The 13,096-nt window shown below is 37.3% G+C and overlaps 1 protein-coding gene across 4 annotated transcripts in view; it reads right to left on the bottom strand.

The window, feature by feature from the left end:
• LOC145246187 (uncharacterized) overlaps positions 1–13,096 on the bottom strand; it is a 76,469-nt gene that overhangs the window by 15,803 nt on the left and 47,570 nt on the right. For 2 of the 4 annotated variants that reach the window (XM_080108059.1, XM_080108058.1), the window contains exon 1: positions 796–1,871. The gene's annotated coding sequence lies outside the window, so the exon portion shown is untranslated. Of the gene's footprint in view, positions 1–795; positions 1,872–13,096 lie in introns of those variants that run through there. The other 2 variants (XM_080108057.1, XM_080108056.1) reach the window with 2 other exon arrangements.

Genomic DNA, 13,096 nt, shown 5'->3' with positions numbered 1-13,096 from the left:
GTCGTTCGTTGGAAGTGCTCTTTACACACGTTCGTAGGCCATGCTTTTTTCATGCGGAAGTGCTTCTCAACTGAGGCAAACAAGAACTGATCCTCGAAAAATAGCTTTAGTTGAAGAGACTAGGTGTGCGTTTTATAAGAAGGCATGCGAAAGGAAAATTGACCTTTCAGGTTTGCGAAGAGCAAAAGAAAGAAGAAAAACAACAAAATTCCAAATAAAAACATGAAAAAAGTCAACTTGCGAAAAAAAGGTGTGCAGAAAAAAAGTTGTTTTTTTTGTTAGTCGTGATGATTTTTTTTTTTTTTTACTTTTTTATATATTTTTTTGTTGTTAAAATTGATATGGAAAATGTTTGTGAAGAAATTTCTGGATAGAATTATCTTAAAAATACGAGGAATACGTAGATACCATTGTTTTCATGTGAAATTCAGTATTATGATTTCCGAAATGTCCCAATAGTGCAGAAGGGCCATATTTTACTACCGTCGATCGTAAGAATACATAATGATTGTATTAATTGTTAATTTATTGTTTATGTTGTCGCAAATCAAGAGTGCCTCTTTTGGGAAAACACAGACACTTTATTTTAACATTATGTAATTAAGAACATTACGTTTCGCCATGATTTTATTTTAAAGAAATAACCATTAATCTTTCAAAAAATAAAATAAACTTCAATAAATAAATTAATCTTAAAAAATAACTTAGATTACATAAATTAAAATGGAATCAATGAAAATGTAATTTAATGAATCATCGAATATGTTTTAAGGAAACAAACAAAAAAATACTTACTGGAGGAAAAAAGAAACTTATGTGCTGTTGTTCGTCGAAAAATCAATACTTGATGTGAGGGTACCAGCAGTGACAAGTTTCACATGTTTAAAATGGCGACGAGAACTAGTTTGCAGAAAATTTAAAAAAAAAAAAAAAAAAAAAAAGGTATTATTAGATGGGGGTTGATGTTTTGGTGAATATTACGAATTTTTTTTTTTTTTTTTATTTATCTCGATTATTTTATATTTCAAAAGATAACAACTTAAACATTACACGCATCGCATCATCTTGTTTTGTTTCTTTGATTGATTTAAACCAAAATACCAGATTGGCTGTTTCGTGGCCAAATTTTCTGAAGTTGGCTTCTTTTTTTTAATTTACTTTTAAATTTTATTTCGTTTTTTTTTTTTTTTAAATCGGGGTTATATTACTGTACACATAGATTCGAAAAAGTTGTTGTTAAAGTAGACATGTTAAATGTATGTGGCGGTCAGTAAAAGAAGGAAGGTCTACACGCGGAGATAGGTTATCAACGTCTTCATTTTAAGACGGTTAACACCGGAAAAAGGAAGGAACATGACTCCTTAAGGGGAGAGTTCTCAAACCAAAGGGGCATAACTCAGGATGCTAAGTTTACTCTCTTAACACCCCTGCTTAAACTTTACATGCTGATAATTTTAATTTTACACAGTCCATGCGGGTCCTCGCCAGGGTTTTGTGAAGCAGTCTGTCGTATTTTTGTCGGTAGGCACATAGTTCAGTTCGATTTTACTTTTGTTTATTTTGTCCCGGATGTAGTGATATTTTATGTCTATGTGTTTTACCCGCTGATTAGTGATAGAGTTTTTTTGCAATGCAAATTGCGTTCTCTCTGGTTGTCAGAATATATTGCTTCCATTCTTTTGTATTGTTCATATCGTTTATTAATTGCAGTAGATAGTGTGCTTCCTGTATGGCTGGTGTCATTGCCGTATATTCAGCCTCACATGTAGAGAGACAGTAGGTGTATCAGAATTTTTGTAGAAATTATTGACATCCCTAACACGAAACAGCGAATAAAATAGAAAGAGAAAAAATTTTCTTTTAAAAGTGGGTTGTTTATTTTCTTTATAGATTATACTTCCAAAATAAACTATTAAAGTTGTAAAAAAAACAGTAATGAAATTAATTGAATTTTACGAGTTCAGTATTTTTCAATTTTTAAAATTTAAAAATCTATCTAAATTTTTCTATTGATTCTATTTTTACGATATTTTCAGAGTCAATGTGTAATTTTATGCTCTTTGCAATAAATCGAATATAATATTTTAGACAAACGTTTTTTTTTTAATTCACGCCTCCTATTTTGAAATGTCTATTAAAAAGTAAATAATTAATTTATGTGCCAAAGTTTTATATATCACAAATTGAAGATAAAAGAGCAATAAATAATATATTCGAATTTAAAACAGAAAAAGAACAGTTTTTTTTAGAAATTTACCTGTAAAGTCCGAAGTTTAAAACTTTTTTTTTTTAGTGAAACCTTGGTCCTTGCTCCTTTAATTGAAAATAAATTAGGGTTTGAATTACATTTTTCGAGTAGTTATAAGCTTGGAAAGACAGGGGGTCGAATTAATTCACGCCCCCTTTTGAAATGTCTATTAAAAAGTAAATAATTAATTTATGTGCCAAAGTTTTATATATCACAAATTGAAGATAAAAGAGCAATAAATAATATATTCGAATTTAAAACAACAAAAAAGGACAGTTTTTTTTAAAATTTACCTGTAATGTCCGAATTTTAAAACACCCTTTTTTTAAACCACGTTGTTTGTATTTTTTTCTTTTTTTTTTTAGTGAAACCTTGGTCCTTGCTCATTTAATTGAAAAAGAATTAGGGTTTGAATTACATTTTTCGATTAGTTATAAGCTTGGAAAGACAGGGAGTCGAATTATTCAATATTTTTCACGAAGTTTCTGATACACCTAGAGCTACAATAGACTGCTTTTTACTTTTCCAGGAATAACAGGTCCTTCTTCATTTAGGGAAAAACAATACCCGATGTACTTTTTTCTGTCTTCCCCAATCAGTATCGGTAAATCCTGTTAACTTCAGGCCGCTTTCATATTTCCTGCAAGATAAACCAAAATTTAAAGTCCCTTTCAGATATCTGAATATATGCTTCACTGCATTCCAGTGTTCAATTGTGGGGGTTTGGTTGTACTCTGATAACTTATTTACGGCCCATGAAATATCGGGTCTGGTGCAAGTAGATAAGTAAACCAGGCTTCCTATAGTCTCCCTGTGTCTTGTGGAATCAAAGGATTTTGCTTCCTTAGAGAAAGTTAATTTCTGTTCACAGGGTGTTTTTGCAGTCTAGCATATTAAAATTTTCTAATACTTTCTCAGTATATGTCAGTTAATTCATATCTATTTCATTTGGTTTGACTATGAAGTCCACACCAAGAAATCTTGAGATTTTACCTAAATCTTTCATGCCAAACTTTTCTTTGAGTAGGGTCTTAACTTCCGTTACTGTGTTTAAGTTATTTGCGACAATCAAGATATCATCAACCCATACGAGAATAATAATTCTTTTATTTTTATCAACTTTTTCAAACATGCATGGGCCGATAGTGCTTTTATTAAATTTTTCTTGTAGAAGTTCTTTACTCAGTAGATCGTTCCAATTTTTACCGATCTGTTTTAGACCATAGAGTGATTTGTTTAATTTCCAAACAAGCCCATCATTGCTTGGAGCAATGAATCCATCGGGTTGTTGGGTGAAAATATCACAGTCTATTTTGGCGTTTAGGTATGCTGATTTGACATCCATCTGGTGAATTATCAAATCATACAGAACAGCAAATTGCATTAGAATTCGGATAGCGATCATTTTTGTGGTGGGTGCATATGTTTCATGGTAGTTTATGTCTTTTATCTGACTGTATCCCTTGGCAACATATCTAGCTTTGTATTTTTCGTTATTTTTGTCATCTTTTTTTATATCATACACCTATTTTCCCCCAACTAAATTTTTGTTTCCAGGGAGGGTTGTCAGAGTGAAAGTGTTGTTTTCCTTTAAGGAATTCATCTCCTTCTCCATGACCAATTTCTATTAATCAGCCTCTGGTGAATTCATGGCTTCATGATATGATCCAGGGATAGTGCTATTTTCACAAGAATTTATACATTCTTCATCTTCATCACTTAGGTTATTGCTAGTGACGTAATCTTTTAAATAAGTGGGTGGTTTTCTCTGTCTCAGTGAGTAACTCGGATTTCTGTTTTCGGAACTGTTATTTGTCCTGTTACTTGTCTGTTCGCTAGCTTGACTATTGCTATTATCTATATCTCCCTCGTAGGGGCCAGGTAGAAGTTCATTTGTTCTACTCTAATCGACCACGTGTTCACTGAAATTGTCAGGATTTACTGAAGGAACCAAAGTTGGAATTGTAATGATAGCGCTGCTCTTTCATTTCAGTAACTTTTATATAGACTCTTTCGTTCCGGTTTCGTGATCTAACTTTTGTATGCACTCACGCATGCGCATAGCAATTAATCAATAAAGCGGGGCGCCATTATTCAGTTCTCTTCTTACCAACCCAACACTTGTGTTTCAATCTTATTATTACACATCCATGCACAACACAGCATGACATGGTAGCAAGCGGTATTATCATACAACACACAATCTTATAACGTCACAGACAATTAAAAAAAGAAAAAGAAAGGTAAAACAGTGAGTAAAAAAACAAAACAAAAAAACGATTTTTTTAATTTCCCGCACGCTGAACGAATTTTTTTCTAACCTCCCACGCCACACAAATTGTCTGTACCTTTTTTTCTTCACATTTTCTTATCGTAATGGCCACAATTTCATTACAAGTCCCTAGTTTAGATTGGGGCTCGACGAGTATTGCCGAATCATTCAAACTATTTCGACAACGAAAACCGACGAAACACAAGGGTAAAGTCCCTCTAATACTTCTCGCGAGCGGCGAAGAAGGTTTACGCCGATATAATAGTTGGTCGATGTCGGATAATGATCGCAAGGATTCACAAATAATATTTGCTACATTTTTGGAGCAGCTAGGACCGGCAACAAATCACCGCGTTTGTAGAATGGAACTCGGAAAATACCAGCAGAGACCAAATGAAACAACAGAATCTTCACCAACAGATGTCGACTATTGGCAAAGAAATGTAATTTCAGTGCCGACGAATTAAACGAACGCCTCGTCAAGTTACTAATTGCCAGCACACCAATACCTGAACTGCAAAAGGAACTGTTATCGAGGAAGCTGTTAGATTAGCCCGTTCACACGAGGCTTCAGCAATTTATGTCAATCAGCTCCACCAGTTACAGGAATCACCACAGATAGTCGCAATAAGCCGTGGTACATACCAATGGCAAGGGATTGACCGAAAACGCAGACAAACCTGCAAAAATTGTGGACACAGTCACCGTTTTGGCAAAGAACACTGTCCTGCCAAAAATGATATATATCACACATGTGGCAAAACAGGTCACTGGGCTACAGTTTGCATATCAGAGAAGGACAAAACCAAGAGACAACAAGGAAGGCCCTGGCATAACAGTCATTACCAACAACGGGAGTTTGGCAAGAAAATAAACAGCATCGCCAAACACGATGACCAAGCCATGACTGACATAGGCACGGCAATGGAGAACCTCACCTTTAGCTCCATCACAACTAACAGCAGAAAGTCAGCAAACATGAAAGATCCTCGAAATGAGGCATTTGGTGATCTAAGCATCAAGCTAAAGGACCACCCAGGCACTCATACCTTCAACCTGAAAGTAGATACAGGGGCACAAGCAAATACATTGCCTATTCGCATATTCTGCAACATGTACCCTAGCAATATAGACAAAGCTGGAAACCCAATGCCCGGATCACTCACCTCAACACAATGTCTGTTAACAGCCTACAACAATACCAGGATAAACTGTTATGGCACCGCAACTTTTAGGTGCAAGTATAAAACTCCCCATGGCTGGATACCCAATTCTATGTGGTTGACGTACCAGGAGCAGCCATATTGGGCATGCCAACATCAGTGGCTCTTAGGCTAATGACAATGAACTGTGCCATCTCAGCCCAGCACCAACCCATCAATAGTGTAGCTGACCTAATGCATCTACACCCTGAGAGATTTGACCGTATTGGTGAATTTCGGAACACTCACAAAGCTTGTTGTCAACCCCAATGTACCATGCCACATAAACCCACCGAGAAGGACACCTATAGCCATCCGTGGAAAAATCAAATCGGAACTCGACAAGATGGAACCGCAAGGAGTCATTCGCCGCATCAACGAACCCACAAACTGGGAAAGCTCTCTCACTTATGTCACCAAACGTGACAACACAATTAGGGTTTGCTTAGACCCACGAGCGCTAAACAAAGCTCTCATACGGCCATACCACCAAATTTCAACTGTCGAGGAGCTAATGGAACATGACATCCCAACAAAGCCATGGGATGTAGTTGGCACAGACCTGTTTGATCTCCACGGAAGTCAATGGTTGATCATAGCTGAATATTACTCAAAGTATCTTATAGTCAAACGTATACCTGATCATTCACCAAGCAGTGTCATAGTGAACATCACTCGCCAAATCTTCTCAGAGTTTGGCATACCATCCAAGATAGTCAGCAATAACGGACCACACTTTTCAAGTCATCTCTACCGTGAATTCGCCAAAGAATGGGGCTTCCATCATGAGACCACGGCACCTCGGAGACCACAAGGGAATGGCTTCATAGAATGTCAAATAAGGACTATCAAGAATATTCTCAAGAAAGCCAAACAGTCGGCAACAACTCCTGAGATCGCACTGCTGCACTAGCGCTGCACCCCAATTTCAAGTGTCATACCAAGCCCTGCACAACTACTCATGGGTAGACGAATCCAATCTCCACTGCTCACCAAAATCAGAAATGACAACCATGATTAGGATCAGATATACAGCGCATTCCATCAACACCAGCAGAACCAAAAGAGGTATTTTGACCGACATGCTCTTAAGAAAGATCTACTACCCCTATACCATGGTCAACGGGTAAGGTACAGAATCCTGTGTCTGGAAGCTTGGACCTAGCGACTGTAGTATCCTACGTAGATGGTCACCGCTCCTATATCCTGGAGAATGTCGATGGACATGTGTTGCGAAGACACCGACAACACATAAGAAGTATTTCAGTGTCGCCTACCCCACAAATATCGCAACACCTCCTCAACACAGCTCCACAAAAATGTGGATCCACTTGTGTGTTCATCCCCAAACATACCAAATGGCACTCAAAAACGTACCCGTAGTGGTAGGGTGGTACGATCACCATCAAAAATGAACTTATGATGATTATCATAACCTCCCAGCAAGCATCTCATGGGGCAGAATAATCCCCTGCTTCGCTGTAGCTGTTCAGGCAGTCTACCCTGACCAGATTTTCCATTTTCTTTGTTTTGTTTTACATACTTAAGTCATCTTTGTTTTCAGAGAAAGGGAGATATAATGATAGCGCTGCTCTTTTGTTTCAGTAACTTTTATATAGACTCTTTCGTTCCGGTTTCGTGATCTAACTTTTGTATGCACTAACGCATGCGCATAGCAGTTAATCATTATTCAGTTTCCTTCTTACCAACCAAACACACGTGTTCCAATCTTATTCTAACGCATCCATGCACAACACAGCATGACAGGATTAATATATTTATTTTGGTTTGCAATATCCTGAGTGGTCTCCCTTTCATCACTAAACTCATTTGTAAAAGTATATCTATTTCGGCCCGTATTATACTGAGTGGTCTCCCTTGTATCGTTAAATTCATTTGTAAAAGTCACTAACCGTATTTTTTTTACAGATTTCTTATCATTGAAATATACAAAATAGGCTGGACTATATTTATCATATCCTAAAAAAAATCCTTTTTTCTACCCGAGGATCTAATTTTGTTTTATTTTGCACATAGGCGTGTGGGAGTTGAAATCTCTCGCCCTTTAACTCAGAAGAGCGACCTAGCTACGTCACTTCCCGTTTCTCATATTTCACCCTCTTTTCCCCTGAACGCTCGACCAGTCAAGATGTGACAAACACCGCTCCGGTAGAGCCATGAGCCACAACCGCGTTTCTGACTAGCCAGTCAACCGCAAGTAACGTTACTCATCTCTCACTGAATTCTTATTTTTTCTATCATTCTTTCCTGTATATTTATGCAAATGTGTGTGTGCATGCACGTGAATGTGAGTGTATGTATGTGAATGTGAATATATGTACGTGTGTATGTGTGCGTGTGTGCGTGCGTACATGTGTGTGTACTTGGATGTTTATATACGTGCGTGTGTGTGCGTATGTGCGTGCGTACATGTGTGTGTATGTATGTGAGGAAAAAACATGTTCGAACACACTTCTTAATCTCTTAACCCTTCCATAAGGAACACTATCGGCCAAGAATTGTTTTGTAGCGTTGACTGTGTTGCTTTTGTTCTTGAGGAAATATGCCATCACATAGCTGAATATTCGTCAGTAAATGTTATGGCATACTTATAACCATTCACACTAACAGGTTCTATTTTCCCATCCAAGTCACAATGCACGAGTTCTAATGGAAACCTGGCCTTTCGTCTGGTTTTCTTGATCGCAAATTTTGCATTTTCCCAAGAGTACAAGTTTCACACGGTAGTATATTGTTTTTCTCAATAATGAAAAATAATGGACATTCCCTCAACAATAGTCGGCATTTTAAAAATATCGGAAATATTACAGTGGCCGAAAATTTTTTGCTACGTGTTCAAGTCATGCCTCCTGTTATTAATACTATTTGTTATGCATCTATTTAAATAATAAAGTTTCCCCATTTTCATTATTTTAAATTTAACGCTGTTTTTGGTGGTTAGTATAGCATGATTTTGTTCAAATTCCACGCTGCAGCCTTTCCCTATCGCGGCTTGCACCGAAAATATGTTTTGTGTAAATGTTGGTACGAATAAAACATTTTTAAAATAAATATTATGCCTTTTTTATAAATATTGTGTAACGTTATTTTTGCCGTTCCTTTCTTTAATGCTATATTATTATTATTTTTTTTATCTGTCGGCAAGCTCAATATAATGTTCTTCTGGGTTAAAGTCACGTTCAAACGTAACAATTTTTTTTCATCATTAATAAGATGGGCAGTAGCCCCAAAATCGACTAATAGTTCAAAGTTATCAGAAATAATATGAGGGGTAATTCTACCTTGTAGTATGAATGCCTGTTTCCTTCAGTTTGTCTTTTTTTGCAGAATTTTGTATCATGAGTTCTTACTTCGCAAAATTTACACCACCTGTTTTTGTTACAGTTTTTTCGAAGTGGCCATATTTGTTGCACCGAAAACACGTCGGAGGTTCTATTTTATTTGATGTCTTCACGATAGTGCCTTCCATTTTTGGGTTTCGTGTTTTCCTCATATGATCGTAGTGGACGTAGTGATGCCTTGAATTCCATCAAAGTTTGTGGTGTATCTCTTTGGGTAACTATGGCTTTTAATGTGTTGAAGGTAGACGGCAACCCCTTGAGTAGCATAGCTGTCGCCAATGCGTCTAAAATTGTCTCTCCACCATTTCGTAAAGCAGCTATAGCTTTTTCAGCATGTATAACATAGCCGGTAACATCTTGGCCCTCATGTTTTTGGAGGATAGACAGTTCGGTATACAAGACAATGATTTTTGGTTTACCTTGGGACAAATAATGTTCTCTTAAAATTTTTAAAGCTTTCCTTCCATCATCTTTCGCGTCTCGCATGATTAATGCCACACGTCTATCATCTAGAACTTGATTAAGTTCTGCGAATATATCCTCGTTTCTTTGCGGGTCAATTTCATCATCTTCCTTTTTTAACTCGGCTTTTAATTTCAGCCTGTGAAGGTGTCCCATGAATTTTATTTCGAACATCTCATAATTATTTTCATCGCCATCAAACATTAGTTGGCTAAGGCCATAACTGGTAAAAGTAGGCATGTTAAATGTATGTGGCGGTCAGTAAAAAAAGGAAGGTCCACACGCGGAGATATGTTAACGTCTTTATTTTAAGAAGGTTAACACCGGAAAAAGGAAGAAACATGACTCCTTAAGGGGAGAGTTCTCAAACCAAAGGGGCATAACTCAGAGTGCTAAGTTTACTCTCTTAACAGTTGTAAAAAAAAAAAACAAATATATAACAAATAAATGTTATCAAAGGTAAGATAAATTACTTTTCTACATAACTGGATAATTTTCTAGTGTTTATATTTAATGTAACATATTTATTCAGCTCGAAAAACATAGTGTTTACCGAAGTAATGTATTGAAAAATTAAAAATGGCACCCACTCTCTCTTTGACACGGTAAGTTTGGGAAAAGGAGTTAAAAATAAAAAAAATAGACAAAATACTGTGACGAGCATGCGCAAAAGCGCACAAAAAGTATGAGTTGTGCGTGCCTGCGTCGGGGAACGAAACTGAGACCGTTAGATTACAAAGAAAAAGGTTTTTGAGCGATACTCGCATTACCACGACAATTGGGTTCGCCCGACGACTATAAAAAGTCAAGCCGAAACAAAGATTGTGAGTAGTTTCTTTTTCTTTTAGTCGGTGGACGGTGAAAAGAACTTGCTTGTGAAGAGTGCGACGTTTGTGAGAAGACAGAATCGAAAGAGCTGATTTATTCAACTTTGAAAAGAATTTCTGGCGTACATATCGCTTAACACAAATTACTCAGCTTTCTCCTCCCTCGTGCTGTGACAACCTATCTCGGCTATTATGGCTTTCGATCCAAAACTTATACCTATATTTGATGGCAGTGAATCTGGACAGTCAATAGTGGAGTGGTTGGAGAAAGCTGAACTAATATGTCAGCTAAGTAGCGTAAAGCGTATTGAATGTGTAATTCCAATGCGTTTGTCAGGCGGCGCCTATGCAGTGTACCACTGTACCAGCAATTAAGTGAGGAAAAGTGAGCCGATTTTGGGTGTATAAAGAAACCCCTGTAGAAAGCGTTTGCTTTGGATCTGTTTGCTGCATGGAAGCAGTTCGCAGCTCGTTGTCTCCAACCAGATGAAACAGTCGACGTCTTTTTGGCTGAACTGCACAGGCTAGCAATCCTGTTTGGCAGTGTATCGGATCAATGCCTGCAATGCGCATTTAGTGCTGGTTTGCCGGAACATGCGGAAAACTTGTTTTTTTTTTTTAATTTTTTTACTCTTTTTCTCAAACTTATCGTGTCAAAGAGGTAGTGGGATGCCATTTTAAATTTTCCAATACATCGGTAAACACTGTATGTTTTTCGAGCTAAATAAACATGTTACATTAAATAAAAACATTAAAAAACTATCCTGTTATGTAGAAAAGTAATTTATCTTGCCTTTGATAACAGTTATTTGTTATATATTTGTTCTTTGAGAACTTTTTTTTAATCTATGTGTACAGTAATACAAATCCAAAATTTCGCCTGAGTTTGGCTTATAAAAAAAATACATAAATATTCATTTTACAGTAATTATTAAGAGAAACGGAGCATGTCCAGGATTCTCCCAATAGTAAAAATAAAGGCCAGGTTATAATTAATTATATTTTAAAGTGGTTTCAGCTACAAAAATTGAGTACTATAGATGCACTCAAACTTCTCTTCAGTCGTTTTGGGGTGCCTAAAACTATTGTCAGCAACAATGACACCCAATTTACCAGCAAAGTGTTTGAAGAATTTTGCAAGGCCCTATCCATTGAACATTTAACAACAGCAATATACCATCTAAGGTCAAACAGCCTCGCAGAGAGATTTGTTGACACGTTCATAAGAGCTTTGAAGAAAAACTAAAGCATGTACACTGATGAGAAGAGTCTTGAAATTTTTTTATCTGTGTACAAGATCACTTCTAACCCAAACCCTAATGCCGGTTCGCCACCAGCTGAACTAATGTTCACACGGAAATCAGATCCGCACATGACATGATTTTACCAAGTGCAACCAAGACAACAGCAACGAAAGAAAATCATTGACCTTTCCTCCTAACAACAGGTGTCTTGTAATTTGATTGGCCGTCGCCGTTCGAAATGAAGGCCTAACTTATGAGATATCCCTCAACCCGGTGTCTGGTTTCTGCCCCTTATTTTAGATAGGCTTAAATTAGGGGAACATATGCTAGCAAGTTTCTGCTATTTTTTTTATTTTGTCTGTAAGGCAGAATATGTAAATACAACATAGCCCTCCTCCAGATTCTGAACCACAAGTTTGGCATCAGAATATGTCTCAGCTGGGATGTTTTACAGTATAAATTCCATGAGGTGGGAGGGGGTCTGACTCCTGGTAGAGTGCTTTAGTAAAGTCCGCAGCTATTGAGGGGCTTTATCTGCCAGGACGACTGTCTTGTTCTGGTGGATTATGCGTACTTCTGCGGACCTACTCCAGTCGATTATGCTAGTATCTAGTGACGAAGATATTTATCATGTGACACAGTCGTGGAATGATGCGATGTATATGGGATCGGAGGACACATTCTCAATTTCCATTTTGGTCTTATATCTGCAAAACAGAATCGTTCGGCTTCATAAGCTCAGTCCAAGGCAGATAGGAATTTAGTGCTATTGCAGACTTTTTATCGTTTGCCCTTGGTGATGGCATTTGCACAAAATCAGGATACATTCATTCAATTGGCTTTTCCCTTCTTATAGTGCCAGGATATGTGTGACCCTGACGTTTATAATTTTCTTTCCATTTCACACAGATCATGTATGATTAAACATATGCATGTATGTCCGTTCTTGTACTCTCACTAAAAATCCTTTAGACGATCATGCATGCCTGATATTCTCAAATGATTTATGCAGTCGTGTGCCTGGTGTTAATATGCATTCCTCATTTGGTATGCTACCATCAAGTTAGGTGCCTTGTTTCTATCTTGCAACATGAGTACGAACATGCCAGGTTACAGGTAAAATTAGTCGATATGCTTCAGGGAGATACTGGCTCTATGGTCCTGAACATCTATTGAAGTTTTTGTGCAATTTTCTGCAGTGTAGTGCCTGGATTATTTTTGCGAGGGTCCTGTCCGATGCCTGCTTTGCTGCTATATTGATTTGATCATGTAGACAACCAGCAACACTGTCCGCTTTGGAGCTAATGCCCCTGTAAATTCATTAGTCTTTTGCTGTGTGTGGTGGACTCGTGTGAGCTGGGCATTGTCGATGTTTATGGAACACCAGGATGGTCCATAAATATGCAAGCCTGTGTCACGTAATCTGAATGTCCGTTCAGTTGCTGAGCTGCCTGGTTCACATTTGACTTTATCGACGTT

This window comes from Euprymna scolopes, chromosome 23, assembly GCF_053919585.1.
Source record: "Euprymna scolopes isolate OS-2025 chromosome 23, ASM5391958v1, whole genome shotgun sequence".
Lineage (NCBI taxonomy): Eukaryota > Metazoa > Mollusca > Cephalopoda > Sepiida > Sepiolidae > Euprymna > Euprymna scolopes.
Note: the sequence above shows the minus strand (reverse complement) of the source record. Positions and strands in the feature narration are given on the sequence as shown.